Source organism: Oryctolagus cuniculus, chromosome 8, assembly GCF_964237555.1.
Source record: "Oryctolagus cuniculus chromosome 8, mOryCun1.1, whole genome shotgun sequence".
NCBI lineage: Eukaryota > Metazoa > Chordata > Mammalia > Lagomorpha > Leporidae > Oryctolagus > Oryctolagus cuniculus.
The window spans coordinates 37,998,802-38,020,905 of NC_091439.1; the positions used below are offsets into that span (position 1 = coordinate 37,998,802).

General features: G+C 36.2%; 1 long non-coding RNA gene across 3 annotated transcripts in view; it reads left to right on the forward strand.

Moving 5' to 3' along the window:
- The window catches only part of LOC103350845 (uncharacterized), an 86,319-nt gene extending 75,498 nt beyond the window's left edge, over positions 1 to 10,821 (forward strand). Inside the window, exons 2-4 of one of the 3 annotated variants that reach the window (XR_011378040.1) lie at positions 5,621 to 5,734; positions 7,375 to 7,571; positions 8,345 to 10,821. This is a non-coding gene — a long non-coding RNA (uncharacterized lncRNA). Of the gene's footprint in view, positions 1 to 5,620; positions 5,735 to 7,374 lie in introns of all 3 variants that reach the window. The other 2 variants (XR_007909509.2, XR_007909510.2) reach the window with 2 other exon arrangements.
- The last annotated feature ends 11,283 nt before the right edge of the window (positions 10,822 to 22,104 follow it).

Below are 22,104 nucleotides of genomic sequence, written 5' to 3' on the forward strand. Positions count from 1 at the left end.
GAAACAGTGAGAAAAATAAGAGTGATAGCTTCATTGTAAACTTAGAACTTTTTCTAGGGCATAAAATATAGTAGAAAAAGTTAGGACCGAGAGTTCACACAAGGAAGAGATTATTTTGTGTTTCAGATAAGTGAGGGTATAAGATTTGGATTTCTTTTCTTCAAGGCAGTCTGTACACGCTCAATTAGTCACTAATTTAAAAAGTCATCCAAAAGGTACAGACTCCTAGACAGCAAATCTTCTCTGACTGTTCTCTTTGCAGCTGAAAGATTATTAGCCTCCAGATACCCAGAATAATAAGATTTCCATGTTAAATTACTAAAATACTTGAAGCCACCAAATTACAATAAGGCTCAGTAAAGACATTCCAAAAATAGTTTTATTTCAACATTTGTAAAGTTGTACAAGAAATGTTACTTATTAGCAGCCCGATTGTACTGCAGAAGTACAGATAAGAAGTCCATAAAAATCCATGAGGATAGTTTTCTTTTGTGTTTCTTTTTTGTCCCCAAAATTCCTTTGTCACATTTCAACCCTTAACCTTGAATTTAACTGTGAGGCCTGCCAAATTCTCATCAAGACAAGAGCGTATAGATACAAAGGGAAGTATAAATTATTATCATTAATAATCTGTCCCATTCTTCCCCCACTTCATTTAAACTAACGGACCATATGTTGCCATTTGCTTTCAACTCTATCCAAGAACATTTCAGAACAGAGGAGAGAAGGTTGTAAAATATCAAACAACCACAACCTCACATTTATTTGCCAATTAAGACAAGAAAAGTAATGATAACTGTGATACTTTTCATCTGGCTTGGTGGAAATCATTCCTGATTAGAATAGAATAACTGTTTTATTATTTAATCCTGGAAAGGACAAAATATGTTTCAGAATTTTTCAAGGATTTCTCAAATTTGAAGATATAATGGACTGACATAAGCAAAAGCATTTATATAGTCTATGCATTACAAGTGGAAGCTAAATTTTACTGTTACTACTCAAATAAATTGTCTAAGTTTTCATTTGTCCTTGAAACTCTTAAAATTTAAGAATGAACTGGAAAGGTGTAAATAGCATTAGATGAGAAGAAACTGCTGTTCAGATAGTAGAGAAAATTAAAGCAGTCACATAAGTCAGCTGTAGATTATTCTCAGGATGCAATAAATAGCTGAGAGAAACTTTTATATAATTCCTAGTAAAGTAGAATAGGACTTTTGAGTATTCCCAAAGTAGGTAAGAAATTGCCTAATTATTTGAAAAAGTTCTTAACTTTACCTTACACAATGGAAAATGAGCGTAACAAGTATGGCAAGCATATTAATCAATTTTTTAGAATTATCTGTTAATGAGGTTGCCCATGGAGTTTTCTAATATGTTAACATTTATAAGTCATTATTTTTTAATTAAACTAAATCAGGCACATCTGTGTCTAGCATATGACAAAAAAATCCTTGTTTTGTATCTCATTGTACAATTACTATTAAGTCCACCACCCCTGCCACATGCCAACTACATAATCTGGGAACTGTTGGTGATGATCTAGATGCTGGCTTCTATACTTAGTTATGAAGCAAGACATTTTTTGCCCTTTCACAATGTTTTAATGTTGGAAATTGCTAGGGAGTTTTAAGGAATAAAAATCATTGCCTGAATGCTGAATTTTATTTAGATCAAATTCAACTTGCTTGTATCTATGTTATCAGGATTGCTATTTCACTTTGTTTAGTCAGTTCATTGCAGCTTGAAACAGAACTATATTCAGTTTTTATGGGTTTTATGTAAGGAGAAACATCAGGCCTGTTTAGGGAGAATTTGTTCTGGAATAGAAAAATAAATGCAGAAAAATCTATAGCTTGTAAATAAAAGCACATGTGTTTTACCAAATGAGGCAAAACAATGGTGAAATGGTGCTGAATGGGCTAAAATCTCAAACGTCTTTGTCTTCACCTTGCTGTTTTCCTTTTTTTGGCTTACATTCCATCCAAGATGCATGGATAAGGCATCAAACAGAAGTAGTTGAAAGATAGTAATTGGAAAATCAATATTATGCCAAAGTTTTGTTGATTTTTTTTCCCTTCTTAACACATCAGTTTTCACTGTTTGAAATATTAGTTGATGTTTTCCACTGCTTTTAAGTAGATCTTTTCAATCTATTTCTTTTGTTAGAAGTCATTTCCATGTATCTGTTGTTGAATTCCTTAATTTAGTTTTCACTGAATTGTATTTAAAAAAAAAAAAAAACATGGACTTTAAATTCTTTATTTCTCTCTACTGATTTAAGAAACTATTTACCTTAGAAATCAGAAATCATTTATATTCAATTGTTTTCTCATTTCTAAGACATTATTTGTAAAAACATAAAATAGGCCGGCGCCGCAGCTCACTAGGCTAATCCTCCACCTAGCGGCGACAGCACACCGGGTTCTACTCCCGGTTGGGGCACCAGATTCTGTCCTGGTTGTCCCTCTTCCAGACCAGCTCTCTGCTGTAGCCAGGGAGTGCAGTGGAGGATGGCCCAAGTGCTTGGGTCCTGCACCCCATGGGAGACCAGGAGAATCACCTGGCTCCTGCCATCGGATCAGCGTGTCACACCAGCCTCAGCGCGCCGGCCGCGGTGGCCATTGGAAGGTGAACTAACGGCAAAGGAAGACCTTTCTCTCTGTCTCTTTCTCTCACTGTCCACTCTGCCTGTCAAAAAAAAAAAAAAGGCAAACAAACATAAACATAAAATAGATATATAAATATAATCTTTTATTGGGTTATTTTGCACAGTTTCAACAAGGAAGCTGCTGCTCTGCATCTCTAGATTTCTTTATCAAAAATATAAAATTAGGGGCAGGCATTGTGGCAAAGTCAGTAAAGTTGCTGCCTGTGATGTAGCTTTGAAACAAGACATCTCGGGGCCGGCGCTGTGGCACAGCGGGTTAACGCTCTGGCCTGAAGCGCCGGCATCCCATGTGTGCATTGGTTCATGTCCTGCCTGCTCTACTTCCGATCCAGCTCTCTCTGCTGTGGCCTGGGGAAGCAGTAGAAGATGGCCCAAGTCCTTGGGCCCCTGCACCCGCATGGGAGGCCCAGAGGAAGCTCCTGGCTCCTGCCTTCAGATTGGTGCAGCTCCGGCCGTTGCGGCCTACTGGGGAGTGAACCATCAGATGGAAGACCTCTCTCTCTGCCTCTCTTCTCTATGTGTAACTCTAACGTTCAAGTAAAATGAATAAATCTTTTAAAAAAAACCCAAAAACAAACAAACAAAAAAAAACAAGACATCTCATGAGGACCCCTGTTCACCTCCTGCATGCTCCACTTCCAATTCAGCTCCCTGCTAATGGCCTGGGAAAAGTAGTAGAAGATGGCACACCCTCAGGGGAGAACTGGATAAGACTCCTGGCTCCTGGCTTCAGCCAGGCCCAGCGCTGTCTGTTGCAGCCATCTGGGAAGTGAATCAGCAGATGGAAGACTTCTCACTCTCTGCATCTCTCTCGGTGACTCTGACTTTAAAATAAATAAATAAATAATGTGTGTGTGTGTGTATATATATACATATATAAAAAATTAGACAAATTGTACCACCGAATTTCTATGCTAAATATTTATATGAAATCAGATATTTCAAAGAATGGTTGATGTTTCTTTTAGAGCAAAGCCTTTGTACATCTTGAGATAGAGTTGTAAGTAAAGCCTAGCAGTTCAGGTGCTCATATCCAGGTTCAGAGTCCTGGGTTTGAATCCCAGCACTGCTCTTGATTCCAGCTTCCTGCTAATTCACAACTGAAAGGCAGAGGCAATGTCTCAAGTAGTTGGGTCTCTGCCGCCCATGTCGGACACCTGTGCTGAGTTGCTCACTCCTCATTTCTGCTGAGCATTTTCAAGGAGTGGCCATTGGACGGGAGCTATCTCTTCTGTCTCTGGCTCTCTGCCTCGCAGATAAATAAATCACATATGATTTTAAAAGTAAATTTAGCGGCTGGCATTATGGCGTATTGGGTAAAGCCACTACCTAAAACATTAGCATCTCATATGGGCACTGGTTTGTGCCCCAGCTGCTGTACCTCTGGTTAAACTCCCTGATAATGGCCTGGGAAAAACAGTGGAGGATGGCCTAAGTGCTTGGGCCCATGTACCCACATGGGAGACATGTTTCTTGTTTGGCACAGCCCTGGCTGTTGTGGCCATTTGGGGAGTGAACAAGTGGATGGAAGATTTGTTTCCCCCTCTCATTTTGCAACTCTCAGTTTCAAATAAAGGAATAACTCTTTTAAAAAAAAGTGAACTTAGCCAGACACTAGAAATTACTATGCTCATCAGCCTGGAAAAATATCTAATCATCTAAACATCAGAATTCTAAGGTATATTATTGGCCAAATAGTGTGAAACTCATGGTTTATCATGAGGACAATTTTTATTTATTTTTCTATTTATTTTATTTATTTTTTTAAAAATTTATTTATTTATTTGAAAGTCAGGGTTACACAGAGAGGAGAGGAAGAGAGAGAGGTCTTCCATCTGATGGTTCACTCTCCAATTGGCCTCAACGGCCGGAGCTGCACCAATCTGAAGCCAGGAGCCAGAAGCTTCTTCTGGGTCTCCCACGAGGGTGCAGGGGCCCAAAGACTTGGGCCATCTTCCACTGCTTTCCCAGGCCACAGCAGAGAGCTGGATCAGAAGAGGAGCAGCCAGGACTAGAACCGGTGCCCTTATGGGATGCCGGTGCTTCAGGCCAGGGCATTAACCCGCTACGCCACAGTGGCAGCCCCATGAGGACAATTTTTGATCTGTGTAAAATAATCAACAAAGTATAGAACAATTTGTGAACTGTCAACATGTTTTTACTTTATATGTATTTCAATATTTTTGTTATATTATGATGCAATTTGTGCCATCTTTAAAGATCAGTTTAGAGACATGATTTTTTGAGTTTTATTTACCCAATGGTAGCCAGCATTTATGCTATCTCCAACACCATTGCTGCAAGCATTCTTTTACCAACTGTACTAAAACAGAGATGATTTTCCATTCCTAGGTAAGACAGCACTGCCACTTGTTTTCTTTAGGATAGACTTGGAGTTTTCTAGGTAAATATTGGCAGAACTGAGAGGATATGTAAGCTTACTGTTAGGAGAATACCCATTTTTCCTGTAACAGCAATGGATGACAATTTCAGAAGAAAAGTTCAATTTTAAAACATTTATTAAGCTAGGACAGTATTCTTAACTAAAGGCTGATTAATGTGGATTCCCTTTCTTTCCCAAATTAAATTTGTAAAACTTTGGAGCTATAATTTCACTTTTCATTCACACATTTTCCATGGTGATTTCATTATATATCTCATGTTAAATTAATGTTTTCAATTAGTAAGTATATTTTCAACATTTTTGTCACAGTGACTTTTGATGTCTGATATTGAATGATATGAATTTAATATTAAATACAGTGTTTTTTTTACACTTTCAGATTTTTTTTCATTACAAAGAGCATATTTTCCAAAATTTATTATATTACAGAAAGGAATGCATTTTAAGGTTAGAACAATTTATGTAATCTTTTAAATATTATTTTGAGAGAAAAAAGGAGAGGCAGAACTACAAAAATAATTCTCTTTCCCTGGTTCACTCACCAGATGCTTGCAACTGCTGGGACAAAAGGCCAAAACCTGGAGCCGGGAAGCTAATCCAAGTTTCCCACGTGGGTGACAGGATCCCTGTTACCTAAGCCATCACCACTGCCTTCCAGGGTATGCCTTAGCAGCAAATTTAAGTAAACGGTGGGGTTTGGGAATTATGCTTGATAAGAGAATGCCTACTCCCTTATGTCATTTTTAAATGGAATTTAAAGTGTTAGAGAAATTAAATAGAAAATAGGAAAACAGAGGACTAGAATTGTCAATATGACTACTTTTTTGTTACCTAAGAGTTAAAAGTTCTTTGTACATATTTCTGCATTTTTTCTGAAAGAAAATTTATATATTTTTATATATTTCCTTCCATTTGTAGAGAAATCCATTTCAAAAATATTCTGTGCAGGAACCATCATATATAACTGCCTCAGGTCACTAATTTAAAACTCAAATTCTGTTTCTGCTTTATTTGATACCTCAATATATAATTAAACCTATGTGACTCAGTTAAACAAAATTGAAGTTTATTGGCTTTGAGGCAGGTGGGTTATTTTATTCTGAATAAAGTTGATATCACTAATGTAGATACAGTCATAAACTTTTGTGAGTCTGCTCTGGGGTAACAGTACTATATTGACTAAAATTTTTTAGACATCCAAAATAAGTAAACAAAACAATGTTGACACTTCATCATTTCATCATTTGGCATTGCACAATATATCAAGTGTATATGAATATGAAGTGTGAATGTAATAGTTAACAATGATTAGTCTATGTACTAAGTATTGTTTATTCTGTTTCCTCTGGATAAGAGTAGACTTTCTGGACTAGTAACATCAAGAACAAGTATTTTAACAATATTGAGCAGGGTTTCTTAAACTTAGGCAAATTTATATAGAACATCAGAACAGTGTAAGTTTTTTTTTTTTTTTTTTTCAGTTCATGGTTTCTTCTAAGAAATCATGTCAACAAGTAGAGCAGATGAGAATATGCAGTTAACTTTGTACCTATATGGGATTAATGAGAGTCACAGGGACTTGTGTATGCTTGAGAAAATTGTGTGTGTGTGTGTAACACTACATATGCAATTACAAATGTGGTGAAATGTGTTATATACAAATGTGATACATATTATATATAAAACATCTGGAGTGTGTATCATAAAAACCTATAACTAATCTGTTTTCAAACAAAGAAAAAAGAAGTAATTCTGAAGTCAAACAGTCTACCATACTCCAAAAGCCCGCATCTTACTTACAGGGAAAACATCGGAAAGACTCTCATGAAATCAGTCAGGCCTGCTGTCACCATCAGAGTTCAACAGGTGCCTGCAGGTGATAGAACACACACTTATGGCTTTTATGCTCAGGCATAGCATGTAACCTATTCTGACAGAAGTCAAAAATAAGTATGAATTTGTTAGGAAAATTTTTTATTAAGGCAAAACATACATGCAGAAAGCATGCAAATCCTCATTTCCAAAATGACCTGTTTCCTGAGGGAACACTTGTGACACTGAGGAACCTGTTCACCAAGCAGGACCTGTTCACCTGCCCCTCAGGAGCCTCCCTGTTGTTCCTTGCTAGACAGTGTGCCCCAAAGTTTCCACAACTATTCGGACCTCAAATGTTAAAGACTGGTTTGCCAAAAGCAGCTATTTGTTTAACTGCTGCATATTTACTTATTATGATAAATAAAGGCGTGCTTTAAGGTAAAGCAAAATCTTTATTAATTAAAGCCCATATTTCTTCAAATAGGTAGCAAAGAAGCAAGAACGAAATGGTAGAAGTTGCAAGTGGTGCAAAATATATTTTGCACATAACCGAGAGTACTGTTCTTATTCTTCAGACCTCGCTTCTGCGAACAGACTCTTAGACTTGGGAACCTGGCTTCTTTGTGCCCACTTAAGGCTTTACCCTTGACCTGCTTTGACATTGGTCAGTGGGAGTTTGAAGTAAGTAACTCACATGCTTAGTTCCAGACAGAGAAGATAGTCTTACGAGGGAACTGTGGAATCTGAATTATAACAGCAATTGTTGGAATCTTTTTCTGTCTCGGTTTTGCCTTTGTAAATACAATATTCACCTTCGCTTTCTCCCAAGGAACATGAATAGCCTTGGATAGGAATTGGTAAATGAGCCATGGAGAATGGGATGGAATCAAATTGAGTGAAATAATTTCAGCTGCTGGGAACCCTTAATAGGCATGTAAACAAGAAGCGTTTGTTGTGTGTGAGCACTCTCACAGAGGTGTGTGAACTCTTAGCTCTTCATGCTGGCCACGTTTGGAAGGGTTCCTGTTTAAGTTGCAACAGTCTCCTGCTGGTTCATTTTTATTTGAAACTGTGCTCAGTTCATTATTTTATTATGTTTAGCTTAGAACAAAAGAAATATTTTGAAATAACAGTCCTTTTAAGTTGGTGGGTTGTAGAGGTTACTTCCTATAGCTTTTCAAAGTACCCCAGCGATTTTTGGATATGTACCTGAAGGGTTAGAGAGAATGCATGAGAAAATAGTAGGAGAAACACACCTAGAAAGTTTTGTAGTGCCTGTAGCTTTAAAAACAAAACAAACCACAAAAATAACAGGACTAGGTCTTCTTTGCTTTTCTGATTGCTGATAGTGCCATTGTAAGTGTATCCAAAATGTTTTGTTTGCTAGAAGAGTAAAGTGAACATAGTTTTTGATCTTTTTCTCCCAACTTCCTCATCCTATGGTTGCTTTTTAGGCTCCACAATCATTTTTGTCAGAGGCTTTGGAGAGCCCATGCCAACAAGCAGCTTCCTTCTTTGAGACCTGTGTTGGTTGGTACAAGACTGTTTCATAAATGGTTTGCAGAGAAGTATGCTAGCTGCACAATGTAAGAGGAACAGTTTTAGAATAAAGGACACAAAGAAACATCTGCTAGGTTTGTGATTAAAATGATTCCAAATACACTTCAACAATGTATGCATAATTTTAAATATGGAATAAACCCCTACAAATTCGGAGAAAATCTCCTTACTTTGCCTAATTAACTGCACGTGAAAGAAATAACTTAAGGGAGAATACTGATTTTCATGTCCTATCAGTTGTTATGTTTCATAATAAGCTAGTTTCATAACAAACTAATACACTGTTTGCAGTGATTTGTAACAGAGTGGAATTTAGTTACAATTTTGCTGTGCTCTAACCACAGATTTAACTATTGCACACATCTGATAAAATTAAGTTTAATGCTCACTTCATTTTTTTATATTCCTGCTCTACCTTTACTGAACTAGTTACTAAGAAAGATAAAATAATACTAAATATTTTAAATTAATGAAACCAAATTGTAAATCTAAATAGTAGAAATCAAATAATAATATAATAAGATGACGGTATCTTGATTGCGGACTACTGAATTTGATTGTAGACATCATCATCCAAGCAGATTTCATGACCAACAGAATTGTTCTTCACATCAGCAAAAGTAGCCTGGGAACCATAAAATACTTTCGGAAAGGGGATTGTAATTTGACAGCATAGCTTTGAGACTGCTTTGGGTGTAATCTGTGTTCTTCTCTACATGTCAAACAGCCCCAGTGAATGTTACAATAATGAATATATATATATATATATGTATATATATATAAAGCAACTTCTCATCTAAAGCTTCTAGGTGAGGAAAAAAATCTCCTACATAGAATTTAGTGATTTATTTCTGGCCAGAAAAGGCCTTATGTTCTTTTTGAAAATCCCTGGAAATCGATTTCTCTTAACTATCTGTAATACAAACATGAAGTACAAAGTCCCTTGTGCTTCAGATAATTGATTGGAAGTTCAAGATGTATCAATGGGATAGTCTTTCCTAAAAAGATGGATTAGAACAGTTAACATCAGTGACTGTTGAAGACCTTCCCCCATTTTCTCCGCTTAAACAGCAGGGCTGGACAAGCGACAACCTGAGGGACAAGTCAGTTTTGCTGCCTGTTTCTGTAACAAGTGTTATTGGAACACAGCCACCTGTGTTCATTTATGCATTTACCAAGATTGCTGTCATGATATAACCATAGCAGAATGAAGGAGCTTCACTAAAACTGTTTGGCCAAAACAGACTGTAGGGCTTACTACACCATCTGACCATTTAGGAAAAAAGAAAAAAAAATTCCCAGCTCCTATTTTAGAAAAGCTATCTCACACTTGCATTTCTGTTTACATACTTAAACACCATATATGCCTGGCTCATACTTTTTGACTTCTTTATTGCCTAAACAAAAAAAGAACTCTTAATAAAAACACAGTGAATAGCTGTCTGAGTTTACTCATTGCCTACTATGTTCCAGGTCATGTATTAAAATGTCCTCTCTTTTTTTAACTTTGTGGCAATTTGCTGTGCATCAATATTCCAATTCTGTTGATCATTACTTCAGTGAACTAAGAGAATGATTTTTCCAATATGTCACAAGCTAGTATTCTATGCTTTGAATACTTTCTACCAGGTCTATCTTACCATAAACTTAAAGATATTTTCTTGTTTTCTAGTTCCATTTGTGGAACTATATTTCTAAGAGACTACTCTTATTTTCTCTAATTAAACAGGATAATTGAAATTATAATGTTAATTATATCAAGGAGAAGGAAACTTTGGATGTATTTCAATTTATTATTAAATTTCAATTTATTATTAAATCTAAGGATTTAAATATTGTTTAAAAATGTTGCAATTGTTCTGCCTATTATGCTGCCTAATATTCTGCTATATGACTATTCCTTGGAGCCAGTGGAGAATAGGAGCATCATTTTAAACTGAGACATGCTATGAACAAAGCAAACGAAACTGCTTATCATTTTGAATATTAAAAAGTACCTTTCTCTGAAGGGAGGAGAGAACTTCCACTTTGACCATGGCCTTGTCTAAATATGATCAGAGTCAGTGAACTCAGGGGGCTTCCATAGCCTTGGCAGCTCATGACAAGAGCCTCGGGTGATTACTGAGGCCATAAACAAGAGTGTCAATTTGTTAAGTCAACAACAGGAGTCACTGTGCACTTACTCCTCATGTAGGATCTTTGTCCTTAGTGTGCTGTACATTGAGATTTAATGCTATAAGTAGTACTCAAACAGTATTTTTCATTTTATGTTTCTGTGTGGGAGCAAACTGTTGAAATCTTTACTCAATGTATTCTAAACTGATCTTCTGTATATAAAGAGAATGGAAAATGAATCTTGATGTGAATGGAAGGGGAGAGGGAGTGGGAAAGGGGAGGGTTGTGGGTGGGAGGGACGTTATGGGGGGGAAGCCATTGTAATCCATAAGCTGTACTTTGGAAATTTATTTTCATTAAATAACAGTTAAAAAAAGCAGATAAATATAAGCCTATGTTATTGTAAATTTTGTAAGTAGGAGCAAACTGGAAGAATTAGAAATTTAGAGTATGTCTATAAAATGACCAGGAAATTTGTAATGCAACTTTTTCCCCTTTATCATTTTTATTAGCATTGAAGATAAAATAAAAGTAAGATGTATTATGAAGTTAGAATTAATTCTTTATGTGGTAAGATATTTTACACTAAGAACAATGTAAAAGAAATGTTCACTCTGGAGGTAATAGAACTGGAAAATGGTGCTACTCAAGAGCTAAAGGAGCTAGAAAAATCATATATTTAAGATACGTCACCATAGGCTGTTTAATTAAAACTATATTTTTATTTATGTAAAATTAACACTACAGAGATGTTTTGATATAATTTTCATTGATTACAATTATTGATCATTTACTACATAAACTATTATGAAGTCAAGATTAGAGGCTATAAGATATATACAGAAGAATTTTTTGGACAAAGACATTGTTTAGAGGAATATACACTGAACTACTGAGATACAAGAGTCAGTGAAGACGATGTGAATGAAGTGAGAAGGATTAATCGTTGTTCCTGAAGTCAGAGTTCTAAATCAAACTGTATGTGTTTTCCCTATAGTAGACCAGAATACTGATTTGTCTTCCAAGGTTACCACTCAACACTTTTCTTAACTGACTCATAAAATATGCAGTGGAATCCAATCTGACTGAATACATGGGTTTTCCATAATTTAGTGTTAGTTATGATTTTCTTTTTGTGGATTTTGCAAAAAGTTAAAAGTAGCACTACTGCTCCTGTAAGGTTCTTCATTTTATTGGAGACAGAAAGAGATGGTAAAAGGATAAGGGCTTTGAAATGAAGCATAGCTAAATTTGATTCCTGTCTCCACTTCATGTTTGAATGCATTACAGGAACTTCACTTGAGTTATTCATATCCCAGTTGGGATTAAAACCCCAAACTATAGCAGAGTTAGTGAATTAAAGGTGATGCAGGAACTGAGCAGAGCGCCCAGCTCGAGGTCGCTCCTCCATGTGTGGACGCTGAGATGAACCTTCTGGCTGGCACCATCATGCTTGTTGATGAAGTTTTCATTTTCTTACAGCCAAGAGATGTCAGTTTTTCAGTTGAAGTGATTTTGTATCTCTGAGATAATGTAAAGGTCCACCCTAGCTTTAATCATCAAAAATATTACTAGATGAATAGAGTTTGAAAAATCATCATTAGTCATTTGTTGAACTTACCCCAAATGCTGTTGAAACTCATGGTTTTAATTATTACAGTGTTTTGAAACCTGCAGGCATTATAAACATTATTGAATCCTGCATCAAAATATTAGATGGCCTTGTAATTATTCCACCTCCAGTTTGGTATACTGCTATTTATCATACATTTAAAAATATTTTTCCAATGCTTCAATACTTTTGAAGATTTCCTTAAGCAGATTGTGCAATATAAATACATTTAGCCAAAAAAGAAACTAACCCTTATTCTGTTCTGTAAACTTTCATTATGTGGAGGTTATTTCATATACTCATGAGAGTGGTTTTTCAGAACTCATGAGAGTGGTTTTTCAGAAAACTACTAATGTGAACTGAATTTGTATGCTCATTTGCTTGTTATTTTAAAACTCATCATTTGTTTGCTCATAATGTTTTCATTATAGATGAAATTTCTAATGATGCAAGCATAGTGACATATTATGATTCTAGGATTTAGTGCATCAAGGCTCCAGAATTGTGTCTTTAATCTTTAGGATCAGTTGTGTTTGGCCCAAAATAGTCTTACTAGCTTAAATTCTCTTTAGAATACCTGAAAGTTGGTTTCAAGTTATTCAGTTACTTTTACTGAATTGAGCATCTTTCTAAAAGGAAGCTTTAATACAATTTAACATTGACTAAACAAGTGTGTTGTATTATAATGAGAAAGACAAGGTATTGCAATTGTCAGTGTGTTTGATGTCTTGGTCTTTCTTCCAAAATAGCATGCAATAATTTGAAATTTTTAATCTTTATTACAAAATTTACATACACTACAGTGAAGAAGAAATAGTGTGAAATTAAAGATGGTACAAACTGTAGAGGGTGTTTAGCACAGCAAAAGATGCAGCTTGGGATGCCTGCATCCCATACTGGAGTGTATGCGTTCAAGTCATGGCTCTATTCCTGATTGTAGCTTCCTACCAATGCATGCTTTGGGAAGCAGCAGGTAATGACTCAAGTGCTTGGGTACCTATTGCACATTTGTGAGGCCCAGACTGAGTTCCTGGCTCCTGGCTGAGGCCTTGTCCAGCCCCAGCTGTTTTGGGCATTTGGGGAGTGAGCTAGTGGATGGGGCATATGCTGCTTGCCTGTCTGTCTCTCTCTTTGCCTTTCAAATTAATTAGCCAATTAATTAATGTAAAAAACTACATAAGCCAGAAAAGAGAATAAAAGTTGTCTAGACACAATGATCTGCGGACAAGTACTTTTGATTTTCTGATCTATGATTTTTATTAATTTTATATTCTTATATTTATATTGTAAAAAGGGAATTATTTCAAAAAAATAATGTACTGTTTTAAAATGTAAAAATGTACAATGAAGAAAGTTTCCCTTAAAATAACTGAAAATGATTCCATGGTATCATGGTATCATAGGTGCTTTACAATTCTTTTGACAATACACTGCCAAGAAAAATATCATTGTGTCATAGTTTTTCATGAACAATAATTATTTACTTGGTATAAATTTTTAGAAAAGGAATTACTTGGTGAGAGTTAAATACATATTTGAATCTCCCATTTGAGTTACTTGGAAATTTGTACCAATTAAAGTTCCTGACTAAATCTCTAGTATGACATTAGCATGAACTCTCTTTAACACTGACTGGTTCTTTTTATTTAATATACATAGTTGAAAATCACAAGTTACACCTCATGGTAACTGTATGTCTTTCATATTTTATTTAAATTGTTACTAATATAAAAAGAACAGATTTCATGTTGTTTGTAGTTATAGTTGTAAGAATATAATGATGTCTTTGATTTTACTCATGTTTAGTTTCCCTCCTCTTATTAGGCTTTTTTCTTTCATTTATGTCCAGTTCCTTTCAAGCACTTCAGCTAGTTTCCCTCTGTGGTGCTAATATCATTTCATTGGTTTGCAAAATCTCTTTAATGTGTCAGAAAAAGAACATATCTGATATGCAATTTATATATTTTTCTTTTAAAAGAAGATTATTAATTTGAAAGGCAGGGTGATGAAGGGCAGAGAGAGAGAGAGAGAGAGAGAGAGAACTTTCCAACCTCTAATTCACTCTCCAAATGGCTGCAATGGCTGGGGCTGGACCAGGCAAATCCAGGAGCCCATAGCTCCATCCGTGTCCCCCTACATGGTAGACGTGAGCCTAAGCATTTAAGCCACCCTCCACTGTCTTCCCAGGCACATCAGCAGAGAGCTAAATTGGAAGAGGAGCAGCTGAGTCTCAAGGCAGAGCTCCGATGATATGGGATACCAGCATTGCTGCTAAGCTGGCAGCTTAGCCTACTGCACCACTGTGCTGGCCCCATATATTTTTCTTTATTTTTTTATATTATATTGAAATATATAAATAGAAACATGTCATTTTAAAATTTATAATTTCTGCATTTCAGCCAGCTTTCTTGTAAAAAGCCAATACTCAACCAAAACTGTTCTAGAAAAGTGCCTGGAAGATAGGAAAGGCTATGTGTTGGCTATTACAGTGATTCATTTTTACTATAAAAGGAATTGTAGCACACGTGTGTTATGAAACTTGCCAAGGTCGCACAGCTTCAAATGCAGACCTAAGATTAAAAACTCAGGCTCAAAGAGTCTGACTACTTAACTACTAGATGGAAATGACTGTTTCTTCAAGGAGTCCTGGCTCTCTTTAATGGGAAGTGCTTTTAAAATTCAGATCTGAGCTCTAGATATGCATACAGCTAATGGGTTATCATTGTTACTAGGCTCTTTGGGAAGGGGAAATGAGAAAGTGCACATATACACCTACAAACATTTCCACTTGCCTTTCAAGTTACACATTTGTCACTCCTTCACCAAGTCCTCTGCTTCTTGCCAACATCAATATGTACTGTGATGTGATCTAGGCTACTTTACAAAGAAGAATTTTAGATTAAGTACACTTGGACAAACATTACAAAATTACTAATTCATTTGTGGGTATTTTTAAGCCTTAGAATATGTACCCACTGAGTGCTTACTGTGAGAAAACTGCCCAAATGTCACTTGAGCTCATTTCTCTTCTTGGTTATGTGATAAGTGTATTTCAAAAAGCTGGTGGAAAATCAATCAATCAATCAATCAAAAGATAAGTTTATTTCGGTTTATAAAGAAGCTTTCAATTTTGTGCAGTTCTTTTTTTTTTTTTTTTTTTTTTTTTGTTAAGATGCATTTCATTTACTTAGAAGAATGAGAGGCCAGGTTGAAGCCAGGAGCCAGAATTCAGTCCTGGCGTCCCATGTGGGTGGTGGTTAACCAACTACTGGCGCTGTCATCAGCTGCTTCCCAGGATGTGTATTAGCAGGAAGCTGGAGTCAGGACCAGAGCTCAGTGTTGAACCTAGACACTCTTGGATGTGGCTTTGGCATCTTAACCGATATCTTAATCAATAGACCATAGGCCCAGTGCCCTACACTACATCTGGATTTTGACTCCTATTTAGAAAAGCTTGCTCAGTATCAAATATAAAAGAGAAAAAAATATTTCTCTTGTAAGTGAAACACCTTGTTAATAATGTCACTAGAATTTCAAAGATAACCCTGGACTCTCCTAGGAAAACAAGGACGTATAGTTACTTTTATCTAGATTTTATCTCACTTAAGCTATGGAACTAACTCATCATTTGCATTTTTATTTCTTAACATTAGTTTAAAGACATACGTCTGTTTACAAAGAAAATATTTTATGATTGCATGACCATTATCAATGGCAGTATTACATTATATGGTGAAAGGAGACTATAGTTTCATACATTATATTACTTGTACATTGTACTATTTTACCCATAAATCTTCACTGCATAAAGAAAGGATGAGTTGGAGCATAACATCTATTTATTCTGCCTAGGAGTATAGTCCAAATCTTTATTTTTATATAATTGCTAACAATTAATACTCTATAAAATAAATGATTAATCATATGTAATTATTTTAGGAGGCAGAACTACAGTAACCAAGTTATCACCATCAATTAAGAAACAACAAACCCTCAAATTAAATCCACCCATCTAAATTAGAGCACATCAGTTTCAACGGGGAACAGAAACTGAGTCTTACAGAGCCTAATATCCTTTACTTGTGTTATTCTAATTATTCCTTAAAATTTAAATACTTAATATATTTCATCCCGCTGTCCAAGGAGAGTTAGTGAAGCCCGGAAGTTAACTAACCTGCCCAAGGTGGAAAGTTAGAAATAAAGTGAGTGAGGTTATAAACTCAAGGCTGTGTAACGCCAAAGACCTTTCTTAATACTTTGTGGCCTCAAATAAGAAACAAATTGCTAATTTTTCTGGGAACTTCTTAGAAGACAATGAGGTGTTTTCACTTATGTGAATGTGTTAGCAATGTTAAGCTCCCAAGGCACCTAAATTATCGCCCCTTTTCATACACAGTTTAAAGATTGAAGTCCATATTACCGAGAAACCAAGCACAGCAACTGCTGAATATAAACTTCAATGCAGTCATGCCGATAATCTCTCCAGATCTGCTCTCATGTGGATGCTGGATATTCTTGTGTGTGGGGATATATGCCATTTAGAGTTTTCCCCTCATTTTGTTGTCATCTTTACAAGGGATCTGTGTTCTTAGAACACGAATTTTCTTTAAAGACTTCTTTCAGTGGACCATTGAGGGATGGACTCACTTCTTCTCAGGCTCCGAGGAATTAAAGGACATGCATAGCCTCAGGCCCTCATTTTGAAAGCACTATCCACTGCTTATAAAATGACAAAAGAAGCAGCAAAGCCAACCTTTTATTTTCCTACCTTGGATTTCACTCTGTTTAGTAATGCCATGACATTTCTATCAGGTTCTTCCATAAGGCCCTTTCAGAACACAAATAAAAGAATGAATACAGGAGCCGAGTGTTCTCCCATTCAACTTTCAGCTCTGCTGGCTCTCAATACCAGAAATGTACTTAAAACTGGATAAGGTTTGTTAACTCTTATATACCACTGTCACTCATCCAGATGGAAAAGAATAAAACCATATATGTGATAAGATTTGCAATTCAAATCAAACCATTTCACTCTGAAAATATCGTGGTTGTGAGTCAGGGAAGACAGGGAGGCTAGAATAAAGGTTTCACAGTCACCTTTAGTGACAATATTGCCATTGGTGTTCAGGAATCTCTAGCTGTATAATTGTGGTGTATTCTTGGGAGTTTATCCTGATTTTCTGATGAACTTCTGCTTTAGGTTTGATTCTAACTATACCACAGCATGCCAGTTTTTGGACAGATAAGTGCTTTTGAACAAAGTTAGATTTTTAAAAGCATGAAAACCAAATAAATAAAGCTATTTTAAATTGTTTCGAAATGTGTGTATTTTCAAGAGCATTTTGTAGAAATCATGCATAATTTTTCATATAACATATGATATTCTTCTGGAGAGGCAATCAAAGAGAATTGAACAAGTATTATGATCTTCCAACACACAATTCAAAACAAAACAAACAGTTCCTAACAGTTAATGTCATTCCCTGTCACTCAGATGTTATTTTAATAATTTCATAAGGAGCTTACTCCAATGTCTTTAACTTACTTTATTATTAAGAATAAACTCAATGCTCTCTTGAAAGCACAGTTGTATTGAAATGCATTTGAATAATTCAATTTTATTTAAGAACTTTTTATAATGAGAAACAGTGCAATAGGTGTTTCCGAGTTCTCTGCTTAAATAGTGATTGCGTGCTATATTACAGGATCTTAGCAGAAAATGAAAGCAAGGAAAACAATATGAATCTTACATATATCTACTATAAAATGATACTAGGCAGCCGGCGCCGTGGCTCAATAGGCTAATCCTCCACCTTGCGGCGCCGGCACACCGGGTTCTAGTCCCGGTTGGGGCGCCGGATTCTGTCCCGGTTGCCCCTCTTCCAGGCCAGCTCTCTGCTATGGCCAGGGAGTGCAGTGGAGGATGGCCCAGGTGCTTGGGCCCTGCACCCCATGGGAGACCAGGAAAAGCACCTGGCTCCTGGCTCCTGCCAGGATCAGCGCGGTGCGCCGGCTGCAGCGGCGGCCATTGGAGGGTGAACCAACGGCAAAAGGAAGACCTTTCTCTCTCTGTCTCTCTCTCTCACTGTCCACTCTGCCTGTCAAAAAAAAAAAAAAAAAAATGATACTAGGCTACAGTCTTTAGTAATTAAAGATCAATTAGATACACATCAAAGAGCATGGTTTTACCATTATTATGCTTATCTCCATGCTCTGAGAAATACCTGTCTGACCCAAATGTCATTCCCTGGTAGATTTTATTTTTAACACCCGTATTTCATAGAGCATACATACTTCTCAATATAATGTTTTGTGTGATGTTTACAGAGAAAATACATTTAATCCCCAAAATGACATACGTAGCTTTACAAAATTAAGTGCAAAAAACTTGTAGAGTTATATTATAAATTCAATTGATAGAATGTTGAAGTCATGCTCAGACATCTTGAAAAGCACGCCCAGTGCCAAAAACAGGGATTTGCTTCAGGAGTGTTGCTGCTGCTAAGAGGCAAGGTCATCTTGATCGGTGTTCGAGACATATTTTAAACATTAAGCATTATAATACAGTGTTGTCTAGCTGTGCTATCATTTTTATTTAAGTGCTTGGGAATTTTTATTTTTATCCAGTTTTCCCCATCCCCTCTTTAATTCTTTCAGTTATATAATCAGAATTCTACAGGAGCACCTATGTTACAAGGCAATTCCTGGAAAAGCTATTGTGACTTTGTTTTCTTGTTTTTTGCTTTTCAAAAGAAATAGTCCTCAGGCCTACATTGTGTTGTAGGGGTTAGGCTGACTCTTGTGATGCCAACCTCCCCTTTGGGCAAGTCCAGGTCCTGGCTGCTCCACTTCTGATCCAGCTCCCTACAAATAACCTGGGAAAGCAGCCAAAGATGGACCAAGTACTTGGGCTATGCCACCCATGAGGGAGACCTGGAAGAAGCTCTTGGCTTGGCCTGGCCTACCTCTGGCCATTGCTGTCATTCAGGAGGTGAACCAGTGGACAGTCTCTGCCTCTCACTGTGTAACTTTGCCTTTCAAACCCAGGGAGCTGGATCAGAAGCCAAATTGGCATTCATATGGGATGCCAGAGTCACAGGCAGCTTAATACAAACTCCATAATGCAGGCCTCTAGTATATTTCATTGATTGTTGAACATTTTAATATAATTTGCATATTCAGTAAGACAACATTTTTTAGGAAACATCAATGGGATACTAACATATGCAAAAGACACTGTGAAAGGATCAACCCATTTTGAAAGAATAAAAAGAATCTCTAAAACACTTTGAAAAAAAGTGGTTTCCATATTAGAAAGAACAGAACATAATCTGATGAGATTTCTAACATATTTAAAGAAAGGCTTGTAGTAAATAAAAATTAAAAAGAGGTTGGTTTGGGCAGAGAAAATTAAAAAGAGATACAGATATAAATATTGATAGTGGCCATCCTTTAAAAAAAGATTTATTTATTTATTTTAAAGTCAGAGCTACACAGAGAGAGAAGGAGAAGCAGAGACAGAGAGGTCTTCCATCTGCTGGTTCACTTCCCAACTGGCAGAAGCTAGGAGCTTCTTCTGGGTCTCCCACGCAGGTGCAAGAGCCCAAGGACTTGGACCATCCTCTACTGCTTTCCCAGGCCATAACAGAGAGCTGGACTGGAAGAGGAGCAGCCAGAACTAGGACAGTAACCCATATGGGACGCCGGCACTGCAGGTGGTGGCTTTACCTGCTATGCCACAGCACTGGTCCCAGCCATCCTTTCTTAATCCTGTTTAGGGGGAGGTTAGTCTGGGTAAGACCAAGAACAATGCTGATTATCACAGTGATTGGTGTCCCTAACTGAGGAATCTAGGAATCCAGTGGGTTAGCTTGATGGTGCTCAGCATTTTTACGTGTCAAACTTCCATTGTCATTTGTAATTACAGAAGGCAATGTGATGTGGATAATAATAAAGACAATTGTCTTCATTCCATTTGGTACTGCTGTAGCAGAATATCCCAGACTGGGTAGTTTAGAAGGAAGAGAAATTTATTTCCTCATAGTCCTGAAGGCTGAAAATTCCAAGATCGGGGATCTACTACCTGGTGACAGTCCTCTTGTTGTCATCCCATGGCAAAATATGGAAAGCTTAAAAGCTAAGGGAGGCAAAAACAGCAAGAGTATCATTATCTGTCTACAAGAAGTATTTCCATCTCTGGAAAAGTAAATGGGCTTGTGTTTGTGTTAATGTGGTTATACATAGTGACTTGTAGTTTATGCATGTTTATCCATCTAGTAAGTTTGTATATGGATTATTCCTTTATAAAACACCAATAGCAATTTTATCAAGTATGAGTATCATTATCTGCCTACAAGAAGTATTTCCATCTCTAGAAAAGTAAAAGATTCATTTCAGAAAGTAATCAAATATGGATAGGTATGGCAAAATTGTCAGTGAAGACACACATACATTTGTTAAACACGGAATATGTAAAATTCAACATATAGGAATTATGCACCAGACACTAAATTCAGATTGGCTAAGCTGGATGACAAGGAATGGCCTGGCTGGTGTTAATAGAGATCTTCTTGTACCCTGGACTATTTTATTATTTTTAAAAATAGCACATTAATATTTTATCAGAAAGACTAAAAGAAAACTTATTCCAAGATATTTGTCTACACTGTGAAGTCTGATCTGCATTAAAGAATACAGTGGCTCTCCACTTCACCAGTACAAAAACCATGACTCCATACTACGAGAAGCGATTTTTTAATTCAAACTCTCTGCTGAAACCCCACATTCACATACAGAGCTTATTCTCATTTTTTAGTTTTTTGCTTTCCTATTTCCACAAAATAAAAATAATATTTTCTAAGACAGATAGAGGTGTTGTGTAGCTATTGCTAATTTTATATTACCAATATTTTATTTAATAAAGTATTTTCCTGGAATTTCTCAATCACTATAATTTTTAAAGCATGGACAAAAGCATGTAACTATATTTCCTCTTCCAGTGTCACATTGAAGACTGATTTGTCCTCAGAGCAATAGTAGAAATTACAACTATGGAAATGAGAGATGATAGGAATAGCAAATACTTACTATAATATAAATCTGAAGTTTATGGATATCCCACTGTTTCATTTAATACCAAAGACATATTTTATGCAGTGGAAAAAATGCCATATTTTAGTTATTTTAGAATATGCATGTTAATTTATTTCCATTTTACGGTAATAAAAATAGATAATCTAAGTGTGGCTCTTTTATAATAGTAATCTGTTAGTTTGTGTAAGAGTGTGTAATATCAAAAGCATTTTATGCATGAAAGTCACTTCTCTAAATTACTAAGAAGGGATAAAGCAATATAGCACTATGTTATGAATAGCTTATGGAAATAGAAGATTAACTTAGTTGGTTTTATGCTTTAGCTGCCTACATTATGTTCTTAACTTTATTTGGCCAGTGTCAAAGTGTTTAATGACTCTGTGCAAGACACTGATTCATAGCTACAAACAAGAAAGTAAAATTCATATTTCCAATGGAACATATATTCTAAATGAATAGTAATATCTAATTCAGTATAATACTTCAGATAGAGCAAAATGGTATAAATAAAGTAAAACAGGGTAACTGAACAGGTGTGTTAGTTTAGATAGGATGGGAAAAACTTTCTTGGTTGGATATTTTTGGGCTGACATGTGAATTATGAAAGGCAGGCAACCATAGGAATATCCCTGGTTAAAGCCATCCATGCATAGAGAACAGCAAGTGTAAATGCTTGGAGGATTAATATCCTTGTGCAGTAGAGGGAATAAAAGCCCATTAGAAGGCTGATGCATGGTGACTGAAGCAGATTTGCAATCAAATAAATAGGCATAGACTGGACCAAAGACGAGAATTAACATTGCATAGGGTGCATTTTGCGTGTGATTCTGAGTT